At 38.2% G+C, this 15,743-nt stretch overlaps 1 pseudogene; it reads left to right on the top strand.

Moving 5' to 3' along the window:
* Positions 1 to 15,215, top strand: part of LOC124775409 — a 362,017-nt pseudogene extending 346,802 nt beyond the window's left edge.
* Positions 15,216 to 15,743: the final 528 nt, after the last annotated feature.

Here is a 15,743-nt window from a genome sequence, read left to right as displayed (position 1 = left end):
TCCTGATGTTTTTAAAAAGCAAATCATTTCATTGTCTTGTCATCCCTGCTGGAATTACTGCACCAGGAAACCCACCAGGTCCATTTTCTTTGGGAAAGATGCGGTGTGCAAAATCATTTCCATGAGCATCCATTCTACAATGTACACTAACTTTGTAGCTAATGATGAAGTCAAAGTAGATATATTTGGTTCTTTAAGTTGTTTTGTTTGAATTACTATTCACAAAGACATTTAGCCTGTCAGGAACTTCACCGTTTTCGTTTCTAGCAGCAATAGCAGATTTAATATATTCTGTAGGTGAATGTTTTTGTTGCTACAGTAGCGCCAGCTGTCAGGTGGCATTTTAGGGGTGCAAACTGCAAATTGGAAACATCTGTAGGCAATATAACTTTTGTATAAGAAGGGACCACTTGTCTTGTTTGGCATTATTGTATTCAGAAAACATTCTTCTTTTATACAAAGCTATTCTGAGCTCCTTAAAAAGTCTGTAAGATTTAGAAGATATTATTTTGTGGAGTACTTCGTAAGCAGCTGTGAGGTTTAGAAAAGGGCCAATGTTATTTCCCCACACTGGCAAGTGGTCTTTTCCAGAAGACTGTCATCGATTGCTTTTAATGTATTACTGACACCTGTCAGATTCAAACAACTTTAAAATCAATATGAATGTGTACAGAATGAAGTAAATTATTACAATATGCAGAAAACTGGAAATAAGTATTTTTGCATGTACTGAAAATTTTACTTCTCTGACATGTAGTCCCTGTTTGATTTCTGTCTCACAAATACTATAGCACGAAATTCAGGTACTACATAAAGCTAGCACTCAGTGCCTATGTATATTTTAATAAAACTTTTGACATCACAGAAGGATAATCAGTAGTTTCACGATAAAATCCCATATACATCTCTTAGTGTATAGTAAAACTGCACTACTGTGAAATCATTAGGCCATCATATTGATTCAAATATATTAGCATGAAACTCAAAGTCTAGGAGCCATAGTGGTCAATATCTAGGTGCAGCACATAACTATGCAAAGAAGAAAAGGGCAGAAAGGAACCACCGATAATTGGAATACAGTGCACAGCACACATTAAGTGCATGTACTGCATTATATAATATTTGAAGTCCATGCCAAGCATAATACATAAATATAAAGTTTTTTTTTACGTAAAAGACACCAATGCAGATCCTTCAAACAGTATGAAGGAAACACAGAAAGAATGTAAGTTCTTAATATCATGAACAGAACAATATAATATAAATCCCCAATAAAGAGTTGAAATCACAAAGCTAATATGTTAGTGTATGAACACCACTATAGTGTCTCATATACAGTCAACAAAGTGATGCATAAGTGTATATAATGATCTGAAGTCTATGTGATAAATCCAATAATTTGTGAATGAAAAAATTCCATACAGATATTACAGAATAATCATAAGAATCTTTGTAGCATGAGATCTACGTACAAGACATGCTGAGCAGGTATACAAACTCTCAATAAACAAAATTTTCTTTCATGTTTTACAAGGAATTACAAAAACCTGAAATATTTTTAAAACAATTTTTCTTATATACTCTGATATGAATGACTCCTTGTATGGTAAAATTGTACAATTGCTTTGTAAACAATTTTATGGTTATATTGTTGTAGAAGAAGCTGAGAAGTGCCATGGTGTAGTGGTGATGATACTAAACTTTTGAATAGAGGGTCATGAGTTCAAAACTCACCTGGACTATGACACCTTGTATGGTAAAATTGTACAATTGCTTTGTAAACAATTTTATGGTTATATTGTTGTAGAAGAAGCTGAGTAGTGCCATGGTGTAGTGGTTATGATACTAAACTTTTGAATAGAGGGTCGTGAGTTCAAAATTCACCTCGACTGTACCATTTACTTTCTATATTCAGTTCGAGCACTTTCTAGAAGTATCCACAAATGTCAAGAATCATTGTACTGGAATGTTCTGTAGCTGTATGTATACTGTACATGTTCTGGCTGGAGGCAGTTTGCTCCGTGCTCTTGTATATGCAAGTGCTAAATAAACCTTCTTAAGTGAAGCTTGTGTTCATCATTCATCTAAGTATGACTTCTTCTATGTGACATTATTCTGGTGGAGATGCTGGGTATTGGAATTTGTGATAGCGCACATTATCAACAACACAGTGCCCCCCTCCCCCCCAACGGGCCATCGGCGACACACAACAACAGAAGTGCCAGGCTGAAGATAAATTAAAGTGCAGGGCACAGCGTCCAGGAGAAACTACAGCATCTTACATACAAAATGTCTTGGAGCTGTGTAAAATAGGGGAGCCTTGAATGAAGGAGGAAGATAAGGTTGCACATCTCATGAAGGGTGTTACTGAGGACATGTATAAAGCCCTTCTCCTGAAGGAGGTTTCGACAGCAGACTACTTCAGAAAATGGTGCCAGTATATCGAGACAATGCATCAAAAAAGAATGACATGCAAGAAGTTTGATCAGCTTCCAAACATCATATCAAGTGTCTGATGGAGGAAGCAAATGATTTCGTAAGTGTTCTTCATCAGATAGTGAGAGAGGTAGTTCAGAAGGCACTTGGATTGCACGGCGAGCAAAAAACCGAGAGGCTTCAAGAGGTCATAAGGGAGGAAGTGGAACAGACATTGAACCCAATCTCTCAACCTTCATTTCCCTTTAAAATGGTGAAAAAGTCGAGACCCAGGCGGAGTTAAGTTCCTACAATGCTGCATGAGGAACCTGTTTGGGCTCCAAGGAAGACTGACGTCTGGAGGACCCAGGATAACCAACCAGTATGTTTCCACTGCACACTACCGGGACATGTGGTGCGCTATTGGTGAGAAAGGCAGCGAATATTTGATGACACCCGCACCAGAAGACAGCAGACTGATCTAAGCCGATGCCAACTCTGGGATGACGAAGATGAACAAGAAGATGTGGGTGCAGGACGACGTAGGTCACAATCGCTGCCAGCTAGCCGCTAGAGAGGATGCTCCCTAACACACCGATAAAGGTCTCTATTGGTGTTTAGAAGCTCCAGCCAATCACCTAGCCACCGCAACCTGGAAAACTAAAGGGTGCGACCTTCCTTGGAGGTGAGGCTGCTGAAGAGAAAAATACTCCACCGTCGATCACTACAAAAATGATAGGAAACTACATTGATATCCTCATGGATGGCTAACCAGCCCATACTCTTGTGGACTCTGGAGCATCATATTCAGTCATTTCAGAAAAGTAGCATCGCCAGTTGCAGAAAACAGTATTTGTCAACAACAAAACATCTTTGCTGAAGGTTGTCACCAGTGGCCCTCATCAGGAAGAAGTATGGCAGTTGGCACTTTTGTGTTGATTACAGGAAGCTTAGTAAGATAACTAAAAAGGACATTTACCGTCTTCCACGAATTGATGATACACTAGATTGCCTGAAGGGGGCTACGTTTTTCTCAACCATGGACATGTACTCGGGATACTGGCAAATCCAAGTAGATGAGGCTGATCATGAGAAAACTGCATTCATCACCCCAAGGGCCTATATGAGTTTAAGATAATGCAGTTCGGTTTGTGTAATGCACCAGCAACTTTTGAACGGATGATGGATAATCTTCTATGTCACCTGAAGTGGATGATGTGTCTTTGTTATTTAGATGACATTACAGTGTTCTCAGAGACATTTGCTAAACATATAAAAAGACTGAGGGCCATTCTTAACTGTCTCCAACATGGCGGACTGAAACTTAATCCAAGAAAGTGTCTCTTTGAAGCAAAAGAAATCAAAATACTTGGACATCTTGTGTCAAATGAAGGTGTGCGGCCAGACCTAGAAAAGGTGAGATCTATAATAGAATTTCCTATTATTAAAAGTATTAAACATGTGAGAACCTAAAAGTACTAAAGATGTGAGAAGCTTATGTTCTTATTACCATCATTTTATCAAAGACTTTTGTATCAAAGCCAGGCCACTCCAAGAGTTGTTATAAGCTGCTGCTAAATTTATGTGGGGTGGTGCTCAACAAGATTCTTTCAATGTGCTGTGAAAATCTCTGTCGACTGACCCTGCACTTAGTCTGTATGATGAGAAAGCACCTACAGAACTACACACAGATGCCAGTGGGTATGGGCTTGGTGCTGTTCTGGTGGAAATTTCAGATGGAAAAGAGAAAGTTATAGCTTATGCTTCTAGGACACTTACAAAAGCTGAGAGAAACTACTCAACTACAGAAAGAGAATGTCTTGCTGTGATCTGGGCCATGTGCAAATTTCGACAGTATCTCTATTGAAGGCCATTCACAGTTGTTACAGACCATCATTCACTTTGTTGGTTGACAGGTCTTAAGGATCCAATAGGATGACTCACCCAGTGGGTGCTACGTCTTCAAGAGTATGACATTACCATACTGTTCAAGAGTGGAAGAAAACACCAAGTTGTCAACTGTCTCTCAATAAACCCTGTGCAAGACCATCAAGACTTTGATGAAGATAGTGACTGTCTCACTGCACTCCAGGATCTCTCTGCTGAGCAGAAGAAGGACAGCAAGATATCTCAAATTATGCCTGCCTCAAATCGGTCAGATGATGTGAAAGGACAATTTAAGGTAGTTAATGGATTACTTTGCAAGAAAAACTTTGATCCGTTTGGAAAGAACTGGCTACCAGTGATTCCTAAACACATGCACTTAGATGTTCTACAGAAATTCCATGCACACCTGAGGCCGGACATTTAGGATTTATTTATTAAGACCTATGATAGAATCCACAAGAGATTTTTCTGGCCAGGTTTATTTAGGAGTGTCCGTCATTATGTGTCGCACTGGAAATAGTGCCAGAGGAGAAAGGCAGTTCCTCAGAAATCACCTGGCCAACTCATACCAATTCCATCAACCAAAATGCCTTTCCAGCGTGCGAGGATTGAGCTCCTCAGACGATTGTCTACTAGTGGCAATAGACGGATTGCTGTTGCACTGATTATCTGACATGCTATGCCATTACAAAAGCCATGAAAGTAGCTGAAGCATTGAAGGTAGCCAAATTCATCATGGAAGACAAAGTGCCCCAAGGTTATTAATTACAGATTGAGGGAAAGTTTTTCAGTTGAATCTTGTGACAGAGATAACCCATTGATGCAACATTACTCATCACATAACGACTGCCTACCATCTGCAAACTAACGGGCTTACTGAATGCCTTAATAAGACCTTGGTCGACATGCTATCAATGTTCGTCAGTGTTGAGCAGAGCCACTGGGATGAGGTGCTACCTTTCGTGACATTTGCCTACAACACCGCCAAACAAGACACCACAGGATTTATGCCATTTTTCCTGGTGCATGGATGTGAGGTGACTACGATGAGGATACTGTGTTTCCATTACATCCCAATGATGTGGATGACGACTGCATCGGCTAGGTGTTAACCAGAGCTGAGGAAGCTCGGCAGTTAGCTCGACTCCGCATGCTGCAGGCTCAAGAAAATGATCACCAAAGGTATGATACAGGTCACCGCCCTGTTATCTTCCAGCCTGGTGACCTCCTCTGGATCTTCCCTCCTGTTCAGAAGGTTGGTCTCTCTGAGAAGCTCTCAGGCGCTACTTTGGACCTTATAAGATTGTAAGACAGTTGTCTGATGTTACTTATGAAGTTGAAGATATGGTCCATGTCCTTTGTATGAAGCCCCACGAGGATCCTGCCACCCAGGGTAAATTCGAAGCTTCGGCAACAGGCAACAAGCGGAATGGTGATGAAGAGTGTAGCAGCAAAAGAAGTTCTAAGAAGATCACCGCCAGGGCAAGTATCAGTCATCAGAAGTTGGAGTATGCAGGACTGATGACTTATTTCCAGACTAGGAGGACGTTTTGTTAAGGAGGGAGCAATGTCACAGAAGAAGCTGAGTAGTACCGTGGTGTAGTGATTATGCTACTAGACTGTTGAATGTAGGGTTGTGAGATCAAAGCTCATCTGGAGTGTACCATTTTAATTTCTATATTCAGTTTGAGTAAATTCTAGAAGTGTCCACAAATGTCAAGAATCATTTTACTGGAATGTTCTGTAGCTGTATATATACTGTATGTGTTCTTGCCAGAGGCAGTTCGCTCCACACTCTTGTGTGTGCAAGTGCTGAATAAACCTTCATTAAGTGAAAGTAGTGTTTGTCATTCATCTAAGTACACCTTCTTTTATGTGACAATATGTTTGTATTTCTGCTTTATGTCATACGATGATGTATTCTGTTTCATACTATTTCCGTGACACCTGGTGGTTGATCATAATATGTCAATCTTCATTCAGCTCTTCAGCAAACATGAGCATATATACCCAGTGTAATATGCATGATATTTTATGTATGAGTTTTACTTATGATATGGCATTATATTAAACCTTACATATTCTTGAAATTTCTTTTTATGTGACATGATATACTGTGCAGATGGTCGAGATTCTTTGAAGTGTAGTGCATAAGGTATGTATTATATCAATAGTTTGTAAAAAATTGTTACATAGATATTGTTACAACTTCAAGTTAAACAAATATATTTCAAGGACAACACAATACATGTAAGTCACAGATCAAGTAAACAAAGTAAGACGTGTGCACACTGTAACCGTCAAATCAGCACTGAGTCCAAGTCTAGCAGCCGCTGGCTGACTGGCCGCTTAGGTGGCGCGGCTGCTGCATGGCTGGCAGACAATGCCGCATGTAGAGGGCACGCGTAACTGTGAGACAGCACTTTGAAAGATCGGCGAGTCACATCACTTTTCCCCCCTTTGAATTTTTTGCACTGGTCTTGATGGAGGTGGCCTGTAGATTGCAAACGTCCATAGGTGTTGTTTGACTGGCCGTAAAGTCTCAAGGAGGAGTCTTCTCGTACGGACGGAAGTGTCCCCGATGATAACGGGTCAAGATGACAGGAGACATGGAGGTCGAATCTGCTGGGGCCCCGTGCCCCAGTCTGCCCATTGTGGCAAGTCCAGTTGTTATAACAGGAGACATGGGTGATGTGTCGGCATCCATAGGAGAAGGAGGCGAGTAGAGTTGCTCCAACAGATAATGGTCATCTGGTTCCTGCATGGGCACGTCTCCTGGTGGTGTCAGTTCTTGTGCTGGCACTGAGATGATGGTGAGAGGGCTGCGTTGTGAGTAATGAGAGATTCCAAGATCCCAAGCATCAGATAGAGCTGAAGGTGGTGTAGCAGCATTCGGAACAGGCATTGCCGGCACACGAGGCTGAAGCTGGTCCGAATGATGCACTGCAACACCCTTGTCTGTCTGGATTTCATACAGGCGTCGACCACGGTGTCGTAAGATGCGGCCAGGACTCCATTTTGGCCGCCTGCCATATCCCTGTACCCGTACAAGGTTGCTGGTGGTGAACCAGCCAAGCAAAGGCACCCGCAGCCATGAGGTGGAAGGCCACAGAAGATGAAGTAGCATGCGGGGCTGTCGGCCATGTAAGAGCTCAGCCAGGATGTGGTCGCCCATGGGGGTGAAACGGTAAGAAGCCAGAAATTGGAGAAGCGCATCATCAGCAGCAGAAGAAGTCAGAAGTTTCCTCATCTGAGCGTTAAATGTGTGGACCAGTCGTTCAGCCTCACCGTTTGACTGTAGGTATTTAGCCTGTAAAGGTTTACCTCCAATACCTGTAATCAGTACACACTCTATTTTTAGACAAAACACTTTAACTGCCTCTGGAAGGCATCAAGTGACCATATTCCATCAGAATTTTAGTGTCTTAGAGAAAGAAAATTGTAAACCTTTAGTTCCAGAGTCATCACATAGAGAAAATTGTAAGCCTTCAGTTCCAGAATCATTACTTGGTACAAGTAGTTCATGTAAAAAAACAGGACCCCAATGGTTAGAGAGAAAGAAAAACAGACATGAATTACTTACCCTCATGCAAGTCAACATTCACTGTATCAGGAGTAAATTATTAGAGTTACAACTCTTTTGTGAGATAAAAATATGTGATGTTTATTTATTGAGAAATTTGAACAAATGATAAGAAAAATTTTAAAACTCAAAACAAATGTTGCAGTATGTGGTGGTTTCAGCATAGAATTGTTAGGCTCAAGGCTCAGATGAACACAACTCAAAAACATTTTTAAACCTACTCAGATCATTAAATTTATGTTGTACTCACAATAGCCCCACACATGGGAATGCCTGCTTGAACAATATTATAGTTAATTTCTCATGAGACCTATACAGCAAATGAATGTTTCACAGCTCATGATCCTGGCACACCATTATGCACAGTCAGATAGTGATTATGTGGCTGCAAATAAGGAGCCACACATGACACGAGTTAAAAGTCAAAAACAAGAATGTTTTTATGTTATTCATGGACTGCCCTAGAAAAGCAAATGGGCAATATATTTATGAGTACAATGTCTTCAGATCAACTGTTGAAACTCCCTTTAATAATTTCTTTAAGTCAGTTACTGACTTATGGTACTTTTTCTCATTACTGAAAAGAAATTACTAAACCAACGAAAAAGGGAAAAATCTTAAATCTATCTCCGGTATCAGAGGATAGGTGCTTTCAATGAACAAAATGTGTAAAAATAAATAATTGCAAATGTGGCACAGAGCATTGAGATATGTATAAAAAAACATTGACAAGCTGAGCTTAAATTTGCCAAACTGATTGCCTATGGAAACAACAGAGAAGGAGCTCCCAACAAATGCAAGACTACTTGGAGTCTTAAAGCACAAAAATCCACATATACCCAAATGGAAGACTTCCGCTTGAGCCAGAAATACTCAGTAACTACATTATTACTACAGTAAACAAATTAAGATTAAAAATTAAACAGCCAATCATATCAGTTTCTTAGAGGTCATGAATTCCATCAGGATCTTGTCACACACATAGATATAGTACATGCTGTTTTAAAATTTCCATAGTCAAAAGGTGTGGGCTGTCTAACTACACAACAAAAAAAGGACATAACATCGTATTTGCAAACTGTCTGCTGGTATTATGAATTAGAATTTGGAGTTTTTCCTGATCAACTCAAAATTTCAAAAGTTATACTTATGTACGAAAAGGGAGAAATGCATCTACCAGAACTATAGACCAGTGTCTGCCACTCCTGTCTTTTCCAAAATATTTGAAGCAATTTTTCACCAACAGCTTACTAACTATTTTGAAGAACATGATGATTTTTGTAACAGACAACATGGTTTTTGACAAGGGAAAAATGCCACTTCTGCAGACATGGAAACTGTTAATCAGACAGTAATTTCATTTGAAAATAAGAATATGGTCTCTCTTGAACTATTTGATTTGAGTAAGGCATTTGAATGTGTCTGCTTTTACATCTCACTAGCCAAACTACAGTATTATGAAATAAATAATACAGCATTAGAAATAGTTAATTCTTATCTAAATAACAAAAAAACATTTGTGTTATAATTAATTCTTATATAAATAACAATTGACAGCGCACGTCTCATGGAGCGCCGAGCCAAGTCGGACGGGTTGCGTCACCGACTCGCTAAGTGCTCAGCGGGCAGTGCGGCACTATGTTTTCGAATTTTTTCAAACTGTTGCATCCTTGAGCCCCCCGATTACCAGATATACATTTAGCAGTTCTCGGCTGATGCTATCCAATTACAGGAGCCCAGGATCACACTTTATTAATAATTATATTACAAATTAATATCACCAGTTACAGTTACATTTTCAGCAAGTACACCAAGTACTTTCATCCATACATGTATTTTCTCATCATTTCTAACTTTTCTACAGGAGCAGGTACACAATGTAAAAGGCATATTACTATACAAACAACTAGGTCTACTTTGAGTCTTCGGGTCGATTCCACAATGCCAGGTCTTGTAGGCAATGACATCTCGATCAGCGAAAGATTCAAGTCCAGGAAGGGAGGAGTTTTCACAATGAACAATGGCTAGAGTAAACCAACCACTACCTGAATTTCCAGTAGCAACATCGAGAGTAAAATTAACTCTGCACCCAAGAAAGAATATAGGTCCATTTAATACCACTGAGTGGGCTGTTCCATTTGTTCCTAGTTTATTCTCCAAGCTAATAATATGTTTGTAGACAGGCATGCGGTGGCGGCGTTGATGATGGGATGAGGCATAGTGCTTCAATGCTGTTGCAGATGGACCTCACAGCGGAATGGTTCTGCTGGCGTGCACTGCCCGCTTATATAGAGAGCAAGTGACCTTGATTACGTAACGCGCTGATAACGGACTTAGACTCTGCAAGCGCGAGCAGGCAGGCGTTATAGCGTACATGCGCTGTCATTTCAAAATAGACATTATTCCTAGAAGAAAGTCACATCTGGTGTGCCTTGGGTCTCTGTCCTCGGACAATCCTTCTTCGTTTGTTGCAATTAATGATTTACCACATTCTGTCAGTCATCTGCTATGTGGGTGATAAAACTTTAATCACCACAAATAGCGATATGTCAGACTTACCCCAGAATTACAGTATTCTACCCTCCAACACTAAACAGATTCTTATCTAATAAACTATTATGTAATCCAGAGAAAACTCAACATTTTCAACTGTGACTAGCTAATAACATAGAATCAAAATCTGTGAAACTGCTTGGAATACCCACTGGTTTCAAAGTAATCAGGCAACACCTCATCAACCATGTCTGCAAATACATATCACAGGTGTCCTCTCTCATATGGAAATTAGCTGATATAGTGAGTAATAATTATCTTAGGACAGCTTACTTTGTGCTTTTTCTGTCTCACATATCTTACGGGCTGTTGCTATGTGGTCACCCATATCATGTCAGTGATGTAGTACTTATTCAGAAAAGAGGTCACAAATAACGTATAAATTTGGTCCAAGGGAACACTGCCGTCCTTTATTCGCCAAGATCAAAATACTGACAGTGGTAAACCTCTATATCGATGCATCACTGATAGATGCTAAAAACAGAGTAACAGAGTTAACACCAAAGAGAAAAAACATAACAGAATTAACACCAGAAAGAATATACACTGTCATGACACTGGAAACAAAAAGAGTATTGACATTCTTAGGCATAGGCTGATGAAAATAGGCAACTTTCACAAAGTGAACTGTCTGAAATTATTTAATAAACTGCCATATTCTGCACTCGATATGCCTCTCATAATTTTACAAGAAAGTTGTATAATTGGTTAATAAACAATCCATTCTGCAGCTGAAGAGAATTCTGGGATACATTTAGTATAGAAGTTGAGTTTTGAGGTTATAACTGCAATTCTGTACAACTGATTAAAGTAGGATTAATCATTTGTACATGTAACATGAACATTAATTAATATAGTGTTTGCTGTTCTTTCATATCATCATTGCAAAGCCCATTTCACTACATGTGGCCAATGGCAAATAAAGAATCTCAATCCAAACAACAGGAATTTTACCATTGTAACAATCCCCTAACTTTCCTCCCTTATCTTTTCACCTATGAGTTGAATTAATATATTTTTCTCACTCATGTCAAGGTATAGACCATGCTTTATGTATCCCTGCCTCCCAATAGCAGCAACTGTTGCAGCACAGCTGCGAGCCCTGCTCGAACTGAGTAGCAGTCTCATCAGTCCCTGCTTAACCTGACTGATGGATTTGTTCATCGAGGGTTGATCCTGCTGCTGCAGAACTTGAGTGAAATCTGTATTTATGTGTAAAGTTGCTGCACATAGCTTATCCAGGCCACTCCTGATACTATGTTCTCCATTTTCCACCAGCCAGTTGCTTGCTCCTCCAAGTATTAATACCAGTTTGTCCTTACTCAAATCCTTAGTGCCCATGAAACATCTATACCTGCCAAGGGTAGCACAAGACTTTACACTATTTGTGGTCTGGCACCCTGATTCAAGTTTTTCCTGCAAATGTTAGCTTACACCTCTGCCATGATTGGTACCAAGCAGTAAAACATTTCTTTTTTTGTTCAACATCTTTTCTGATCCATATCTTAAATTATTATAATGATTTGCTGTGTCATACTTCCTTCTATAGCTGAAAAATAATAGGCTTGTCTGTTCTCGAGTTCAGCGATAGCAACAGAAGTATGCAAACTACACCCTTTTCATCTCTTTCCTGTAATCTTATCTTCCCCCCCCCCCCTACTGCTTTAATTCAGGGTTCAAGGCCTCTGTCTCTCCTTTGGTTCTGTCATCTTCCTGTTTTTAAATATAACCTATATATCTGTAGGAGGATCTCATTGGGTATTCCTTCTTCTGTCCCACTGCAGTCACCTGCAGTGAAACTGCAACTCACTGCCCCCACACACCCACAAACCAATCGTGAACTATTAACTAACTTGCAGCAGCATGTACATTTGTCACCCATAGTCATTCTATTGTATATAATTACACATATATATACAATGTGCTGGGCTAAAATGTCTTTTTTACAGTATGTGACTACTGGAATGCTCTTAAGCTTAGCATTTGCCAAAAAGCGTTTTATGAAACACTTAACCTGTAGCCCAGCATTTCTGCCATTATTTGTGATTTAACTCATCATTTGGTGCCCTCATATTCGAATATACAGATTTCTTGCTTGTGCTTAACAGTTTTTACCTGATGTGGCACTTCATTACTGAGACAGCATGTTTATGCATTTCAACAGTTCATGCTAAAATCAATCTCGATAGATATTGTCTCTCTATGGCCACATCTCACATTTGGGAAAGTCTTATGTAATAAATGAAATTGAAATATTCTGTGGATTACCATTTATTTGACACAATCGGATTACATGATAACTAAAATGATAAAATCAAACTAATCAGTTTCAATATGACAAAAACAAACCACCTACTTATCACACAATTTGTTTTAAAAATAAACAATGCAGTAATTAAAAGTAACAGAAAAGAAAACAGTGACTTAGTAGGGAGAGGTAAAGTAGAATAGGGAAACTGGTAAGAACAAAATGGAATACATTAGAAGTATTTAAATGCAGAAGAATTCTAATTATAAAGTGGTCAGAGAAAGGCAAAATAATATACTGGAAAGAACAGGTAGAAACTCTTAACACAAAAATTGATAGATCAGTAATATATCTGATGCAGCTCTCTCTCTCTCTCTCTCTCTCTCTCTCTCTCTCTCTCTCTCTCTCTCTCTCTGACAGTTTCTCTCTTCAAAGTAGTAAAAAGTAATAAGAAACTGTATTATAGGATGGTTCATGTTTGTTTACCTGAGCCAGCCAGTGTGATATGCTTTTTCTGTGCTTTTCCTGAAGCATTCTAGATGAGTATTGAAATTATTCTAGTTTACAAGCCAGCTCCTATCTCATTTCTTACTGATTATCAAGTATTACAAAATAAAATAAATTCTTGTGTAGAATGTTTGTTATCAATGTTTTTTATTATGGCATACAGTAATTCATAATTTTGATGTTTTTATTTGAAAAATTTTCCACATGTATAATGACTTGTTCTATGATTAACCAATATCACAGATGTCCATTGAAGAAAAATAAACAATACAGGTAATTCATAAGTGGAGGTACATGATACTGTACTGTTACTGACACTAATGTTCTGACTAATTTTAGATCTAATGTGTAGTGGTTTTAATATAGCGTTGTTAACAGTACGGATTCAATTATATATAACAGAGTCCATAAAATGTGCATTTAATAGTATAATCACAAGACTCTTTTTCTTGATAGTTGACTGTCTGTTCAAGGATGCCTTTTTGTTTGTCAGTGAAATTTGTAGCAGATACTAATTGTGTTTCTCAAATTCTATGTAATGCTGCTCACTGTCAATGTGACATTATGATTACTTCTTACACAAAACTACAGGCAGGATTTGTTGTTGTTTTACAGGAGGATCTCCAGCCACTTCCACTGGACTACATCCCAGCTATTACACTGGCTTTCAAGGGTGCATCAGTAATGTGAAACTATCTGATAGGTTTATAAACTTTAGAGACTACATTACAGACAATAAGTCATCTTTACGATTTTGCCTCAGCACTGTATCGTAACACATGCTTCAGCTTCATGTCTGTGACATGATGTGTAACCATTTGATCTTGCAATAGCATGAACAGTCTCTGAGATTCATGTACCATTGGAGTATGTTTATTGCTGTATGATCAGAAACATTGTTCCTAAAACAGTCTCCAAAATGTACTATTAAGAATGAAGGCAAATTACTCAGATGAACTATTTGGCATGACATGAGAAGGATAAATCTGAAGAAACTGTTTTGTAAGTTTACTAACAGAACATATATTTCCTCAGGGTGTTCACTATATGAGCTCAATATGTGTAGTTACTGATGACATGAACTCTTATTGCTCATTTATGAAGATTTGATTGTTGCTGTACAAATTTGTATTATGAAAACAGAAGGAACATGACGGAAACTATGAAACTTCCATTCTTGTGATTTCTGAATATTTATAGGCATTCCATTTGCAAAACAAAATCTAATGTAAAAAATAAATGTAAGCATTTCTCAGAAACCACGTTTTTAAGTTACACAGTTAGATCTTGAAGGCCTGGAAATAGATACAGAGTGGATGAAAACTAAATAGTTTAAGATTTCGGCTCCTTCTGTTGAAGGTAATCTTAAGCCTATTGGTGTAATTAATCTTGGTGTTTGAATGACCCACAAATGTCCTCTGAAAATCTTTCAAAGAAGATTATACATGCAGAAATTTGTTTAATTTGCCTGTTCCATAATTTAGTAGAATCAGTTTTATGACTTTAAAATACACAGAAAATTCAGTTTTGAAGTGAGAGACCCAGTTTCTGTGGAAGTGATTCTCATTCAAAATACTGTCAGTATGCAATAAGAGTAAATTGAGATTTTCTGAGAGATGACAGTTTCCCTGTAACAGCTTCAAATGAGTAAACTATCTTAGAAATATCAGAAAAGAGAATGATTTGTTTCAGCAGCAACAGATTTTTTTATATCATAAAGGGAGCTTTTTTTCTAAATGTTAGGAAAAAGTATATATTTATTTAAATAAGATGTAATGTTTCACTGCAAAATATTTCCATTTTTTCAATTCCTTGTATTATTTTTGTAATGTGATAGTGAAGGAAAGGAACTGGACAGTGTGGAAGTGCAGTAAATGTGTTAAAATGTTATGTGCCACAGAAGATGCTACAATCAATGTGTGTGTGTTCATTGCATTACTAGATGTAAACTTATTCTACTCTTTCTTCCAGTAGTTACAGCAAGGTTTCAAAATGTATGTTGTAAATGAGACAGCTACACAGAATCTTGTAATAAAAAATCAAGAAGTGATATAAAATATTTGATGATATGTGACAGAGAAATGATGTCTGGCAATATACAGTACTTATGAAAATTAAATTAAATTTCCTGGCCTTTTAATCAACATTTCTGCGTGTTATACACACAGACTGTAAAAGAGAAGTGAAATGTACATAAAAAATTAAAGCATTTATTTGAGAGAGACTGTTACAATATAGAGAAGACTAAATGATTAGTTACAGTTGGCCTCCCAATAGTTTGGTTCTTAGGTTGAGAACATTATTTTAATTCAAGTTCGAGGTATCTGTAATGAAAAGTTCAATAAGAAGGGATTAAAGACTATATGAGGGAGAAAATCATAAGCTTGAAAGGAGAATTAAATAGGGCTATGCAAATGGTAGATAACTGAAAAAGACTGAAACAACAAAATATATATGCTAGAAAAAGAGATAATGAGAGGCTGTGGAATTTGAGATAATGAGAATGGAAAACACTGAAGAAGCCATTTACTAGGCACTGGATTGATTTGA

Source organism: Schistocerca piceifrons, chromosome 2 (genome assembly GCF_021461385.2).
Source record: "Schistocerca piceifrons isolate TAMUIC-IGC-003096 chromosome 2, iqSchPice1.1, whole genome shotgun sequence".
NCBI lineage: Eukaryota > Metazoa > Arthropoda > Insecta > Orthoptera > Acrididae > Schistocerca > Schistocerca piceifrons.
This window is presented reverse-complemented; position numbering and strand designations above follow the sequence as displayed.